Here is a 6,193-nt window from a genome sequence, read left to right as displayed (position 1 = left end):
TCCTCCTGAGGAGGGACATGTGCCGGGCTCTCTTCAAATGTATGGTCAGGAGAAGTCTCATTTTCCTTTTGGGGAATCTCTTAATTGTATAAGGCTCTGGGAAGACCTGAGTGGCCAAGCATGATTAAAAGGGCAACCTGGGACCTAGTAGGAGTAGGCTAGATTTCTCTACTGCTGCAAAACTTCACAGCTAGATGTCCCAGAACCTGCCGGTTCGTGAATACTTCTCCTGTTATTCATGGAGTGTCTACTTTGTGACAGTGTTTTAGGCTCTTGGCATTCATTAGTGAGCAAAACAAATCTCATTCTCAGAGTTGGTGGTTTGTTAGAAAATAGGTCAATGACTTATTTCTCAAATTTTTTTTCCCATAATTTGACTAATTCTCGCATCCCAGAGACAGAGAGCACCATATGTATACAAGGCATAAGTTGAAGGAAGGTCAGGGATAATCCGTGGGTGCACCTAGTATCTGCCAGGGGATAGATCGGGGCCAGCACACAGCTTGTCTTAACTGCATTTAAAAAATAGTATATATTGAGTACTGGTTTCCTACCAGACATGGTGAAGGGGGTGAATAAAAACAGAATTCTCTTACCATATTTGAGTTTTCAATCTGCTGGGCGTGGAAAACATCAACAAGCCACAAAAATTGTTCTGTGTAACTGTGGTGAATCCTTTCAAGAAAAGAAACATTCGAGATTCGGTCTAGGTAAGAGGTCTGGGTAAATTTCTTGGAAGAAGTCTTACTAGGGATGAGATCCAAAGGACAGACTAAATAAGGATGGAGCAAGCCTAGCCTTTACAAAAATTCCACAAAGAGGATGGGTTTGCCTCCATTTTAGAATTTAGGGCTCTGAGACCTCAGTAGGGTGATGTAAGTGTTAAAGGTGACAGGGCATCACATGGAAACCCAGGTTCAAGATTCGGCAAGAATAGGGTCTTTTATTTTCATGGCCCAGGCGTGTATCTGAGCTTCTCAAAACCACTAACTTGAAGGTTTGCTGCACTTAGGGAGGTTGTAACTTGAAGTGAGTAGAGTATAAGACAAGAGGGAGCTGGGTGTGGTGGTCCATGCTTGGAATCCCAGAACAGAACGTGGGAGGTGGTGGAGGCAGCAGGATCAAGACTTCATGGCTGTTCTTCACAACAAAGCAAGTTTGAGGCCAGCATGGGCTACATGAGGCCCTGTCTTATAAACTCTGTGGGGGACATTAGGGAATGTAGGGACTAAATAGGGGGTTATATTTTCCCTCCTTGAGTAGCCATTAGATCTAACCTTTTGCTGCTAGATTGGAAAATGGGGCAGGACTTGCCAGGCCAGGTTAATTAAAAGAAGTTGGCTAGCAGTGGGATAATCACACTTTTGAGTGGCTGGGAAACACATCCATTGTTCCCACTATGATGCCAGCTTAATGAAATATGAAATAGGATGTAAATTTTTTTTTTTTTTGAGATCGTCTCGCTATGAGGCCCAGCTGACCTTGACTTGTGGCCTTTCTGTCTCTTCTTTTGGAGTGCTGGGGTTACAGGCACACGTCACCATGCCTGTTGGAAGCATGCCTCCCTTCTGCCTCTGGGTTTGTGCCAAAACTTGTCAAGGGACATGGACAGTTTTCATTTGTTTTTGGTTAAGAAATTGCTCTCTTAAGGTCTCTCTTTGGAAGAAAACGATCATCCTTAGACGACTAAACCTCTTACTCTGTCACCTAGGCTTAAGTAAGACAAAATTTCAAGTCTGTCTTGGGAAGTTGCAGCCAGTTTTCTTTAGTTCTACCTTGAGCAGAAAGACATTTGGACCTACATTATCTCGTAGGTGTGGGGATTATTGTACTTTGTGGTCTTTCAGAAGTACATACCCATGTCTTAGTGGGAAATTTCAAAGGTCTACAAAAGTAGAATTAAACTGATAAGAACAGATACTACAGGAACGGCGCAAAGCTACACAGAGAAACCCTGTCTCGAAAAACAAAAACAAAAAACACAAAACAAAAAAAACAAAAGTAGAATTAGCTCATGTTCTTGCTTTCCAACTGTAACTGTTAGCAACTCATGGCTAATCTGTTTGCTCTATACCTCTACCCAGTCTCCTGACGCAGGAGTATTTTGAAGCAAATTCTGAGCATTCTGTGTATTCTGTGCAAGCATAAGATTGTATTGTTGAAAGTCGGGGGCTCTAGTTTGAAACAACTTCAGTAATATGGTAAGCCCACTCCAGGTGCATCAACAGTTCTTTTGAATGGAAGCTTTTAAAGGACAACAAATGTCCCCTTATTTTGCTAATTAAGTATTGTTTTTACTTCAGCAGGGGTGTTTGTGTCCTGAGAGCAGTAGAGCACACTTGTCAACAGAGAAGTGAATTCACATGCAGGTCGATAAATGCAAGTTGGAGACAGTGGAGGGTGGTTATTTTCTTAGGACCTCAGTCCCTTGAATAGATCAGAGACTCTTTCTCTGTGATCCCCAAAAGAGCAGTTAACCCATTTGCTTCTTTGGTAGATAATCTCACCACCGCTGTCATTTCACAAGCCTTCGTAGCCGTTTCTGGCACGGCTCCCTGTCCATGGTGCTGATCTAGCAGCCCTTTGGCCGACTGTCTGAAAAACTGTAACTTAGTTTGGTTAATATGATTTAATGTAGGATTACTGTAAAAGTGATCATTAAATATGCATTAAATAGCTGTAAGAAGTGCTGTCTATACGTGTGCCAAGTAAAAACTAACCACACATTCCAAGCTGGAAAGCGTCCCAGTAATACTGGTTAGCTGTCATTTCTTTAATGCCCTCATAAGAAAAATAGCCAGACTTAGACAAACACAACATGTGTATTTGTGTATCTGTTTCAGAAATGTATTGTCAAGTATTATTATTATTTTATTTTTTATTTTTATTTTATTTTTTTGTTTTTCAAGACAGGGTTTCTCTGTGTAGCTTTGCGCCTTTCCTGGAACTCGCTTTGGAGACCAGGCTGGCCTCGAACTCACAGAGATCCGCCTGGCTCTGCCTCCCGAGTGCTGGGATTAAAGGCGTGCGCCACCACCGCCCGGCCAAGTATTATTTTTTAACCAAAGGTAATTAATTATTCATATCACAAATTAAAAATTGCCTTCTTACTGGCTAATAATAGTAATTGTCAGAACAATGTAAAATATCCTAGTTCTTAGACTGTTGAGCGATACAATAGTCAGGAATGTTCAACCTTTTCCCCCTCCACACAGACAGAGACAGGCAGAGACAGCCAGGGGATTGAATTTGTGTGCCAGTCAACTTTTCTACCACTGTGTTATACTCTCAGCCCTCAGCTACTTCTTCATATGTTCATGTAGTTCTCAAATTTTTTTTTAAAATGTGGTTAAGAGCGATAGTTTCTCTTCCAAGTTCATTCCCAGCACCCACCCAGTGTCTTATAGCCATCTTTAATTCCAGTTCCAGGAGACCTATCACCCTCTTCTGACCTTCTTGGACACCAGGCATGCATGTGGTACACAGGCATACATGCAGGCAAAGCACTCATGCACATAAATATAAATTTAACAAAATTTAATGCATATGCTTTTTTATGAGGCATCATGCTAGGCACTATTAGGACAGATAGATCATGACTTATGTCTTTTACTCAACATACTAACAGAATTAGTACTAAAATGGAGAAAGTTAGAATTAACATTTATTAGAGTGAAAGTGGTTGAGGTATGTATGAAAGCCATATTACAGAGCAACAGCCTGTGTGTAGATATCTCAGGTGTGCCTCCCCTGTGTGTGCATGTGTGCATATGTGTTTGTGTGTGTGGAGCCTGGAGGTCAACCTTGGATGTTATTCCTGAAGAGATGTTCATCTTGGTTTTGGGGGGCCCAGAGCTCACTGATGAGGCTAGCCTGGCTGGACAGCAGCCCCCAGGCATCTTTCTGTTTCTGCCTTCCTGTTGCTGGGATTACAAGCATGTATCATCATGCCCAGTTTTTTAATCTCTTTATTTATTTATTTTTTTTCATTTTACATACCAACCATAGTTCCCCTTCCTCATTCTCCTGCTCTCCCCCCCACTTACCCCAACCCTCATCCACTCCTCAGAGAGGGTAAGGCCTCCCTTGGGGAGTCAACAAAGTCTGCCATAGAATTTCATACATATATGTAATGTGTTTTGATCAAATCCACCTCACTTCTCCCTTCCAATACTGTCCCACCCCTCTCTTCTTTCCCAATTTCATTTGTTCTCACTTTCAGTTTTTAGATTTATTTGGTTTTAATTTTATGTATATTAGTGTTTTGTCTGAATGTATGAAGGTGCACCACAGTATGCTTGGTACCTGAGGAGGTCAGATCCCCTGGAACTGGAATTATGGAGTGTTGTGAGTTGCCATGTGCGTGCAGGGAACTGAACCTGGGTCCTCTGACAGAGAAACAGTGTTCTTTACTGCTGAGGCAACTCTCCAGTCCCTGCTCTCTCTTAATAAAAAGACCCCACTGAGTGCCGCCTTGTATGCAAATGTTTAGGGTCATCTACTGGAGAATGGACAGCTTCTCAGAAGCTGTATCCCTGAAGAGAACTGACTCTTCCTCCCCCAGGAACCTTTCAGGTGCCAGTAGCTCCTGAGCTAGGGAGAAACTTCATGAGCCCCTCCCCCGTTCACGCTAGGACCTGGCCTACCTTGATCTTGTGGGGGTCTTGTCCATGCAGACCGAGCTGTGGTGGGTTCATGTGTGCAATGGCCCTGCCATGTTCACCAAATATTTTGCTGCAGACATCCACTATTTCTGACTCTTAAGATTGTTTGCTATATTTCAAACCCTGGGACCAGTGGCTGAGGTACCTATTTAACATATCAAGGCAGACACTGGCCTCCAGGTTCTCCCTGCATCCTTCAGTCCCTTCCTGTTATAGGGCTTGCACATCCCACCCCCTATCCTAAGCTTCTCCATCCCAGGGCAGGGCTGCCCTTCCCCCTGAAGCCCTTCCCTATATCATCCAACCATTTTGGTTACCTGGTCTTTTTCATGTAGTCTCTTTTGGACCTCCTGACTCATGTGCCTGGTTCCCCTCTTCTCCCCTCCCTTCCCCGCCCCCTCTCTGCACACGGATTGGGGTCATGTCTGGACTCTGCCAGATGTTCCTGCCTCTGGCTGTGCTCTCCCTTTTATCTATAATAAACCTTTTCTTCCACCATATCTAGGAGCAGTCATGTCCATTCCTTTTTATTTCTTTTTTCCATTCATCTGGTGCCAAAACCTGGGACTAGCCATGTCCTTCCCTTTTTATTTATTTTTTTCCATTCAAAGATTTTTTCTGCCCCCTCTTCCATGACAATATCTGAGCCCTGGAGGGGTGTGTGTGATATAGATGTCACATTGAGAGTTGATTACTGCACAGTCTTTTATTGTCTACACATTGGCTCATTGTAGATCTTTGTATTAACTACCATCTATTGCAAAAAGAAGCTTCTCTGATGAGGGTTGAGAGATTCACTAATTTGTGGATATGAAAAAAACCAACAACAGAACTTAGGGGGAAGTTTATTACTATGTCCATTTAGCAGAATAATAATATTAGGTTTCCCCCGCCCCCAGGGCCCATTACCTAGCCAGTCCCAGGGATTTGGTCTAGTTAACAGTACTAGGCGTGAGTTCCATCTTATGGATCAGGTTTTAAATGGAATCAGAAACAATTCAGTTACTTCCATAACATTCATGCTACATAATGTGGGCATAACTTGTCTGGCCAGTTATTATTGTAGCTTGCAGGGAAAGTGTGCACACAAACCTCCAGTACTGTGAAAGCTGCAAGTATGAGCAAGGATGAGGCCTCTAGATTGGTACCAGCTTGATTTCTCCATGTCTTATAACTCAAGTATATTTTATCTTCAGCAATACGGTCTTACTGTCAAGTTCTGGAGGGCATCTGTAGCTTGCATATAATAGAATTTCCAATACCATTTTGCTCTGTGACCCCTGTTCCCATATAATTTTGTTTACAGAGGAATGCATCTGTCTCCCCAAGGAATGCCCCTGGCAAGATGTTTCTCTCTACCCTCACCTCTCAGCAATATGTCTTAGCTCACTCAAGGGCATTATGCGAATGACCCCCATTTGGCCTGGAGACCCTTTGTATCCTGAACATATCTGTTGAGAATGATGAGAAATGTTTATTTATTTTGTCTCTGCTTTGAACCCTGAACTATCTTGGAAGAAAAGCTTCAG

The sequence above is a fragment of the Peromyscus californicus genome, unplaced genomic scaffold (genome assembly GCF_007827085.1).
Source record: "Peromyscus californicus insignis strain IS unplaced genomic scaffold, ASM782708v3 Scaffold_4__1_contigs__length_199733344, whole genome shotgun sequence".
NCBI lineage: Eukaryota > Metazoa > Chordata > Mammalia > Rodentia > Cricetidae > Peromyscus > Peromyscus californicus.
The sequence above is the reverse complement of the archived record's forward strand: the minus strand, read 5'-3'. Positions refer to the sequence as shown.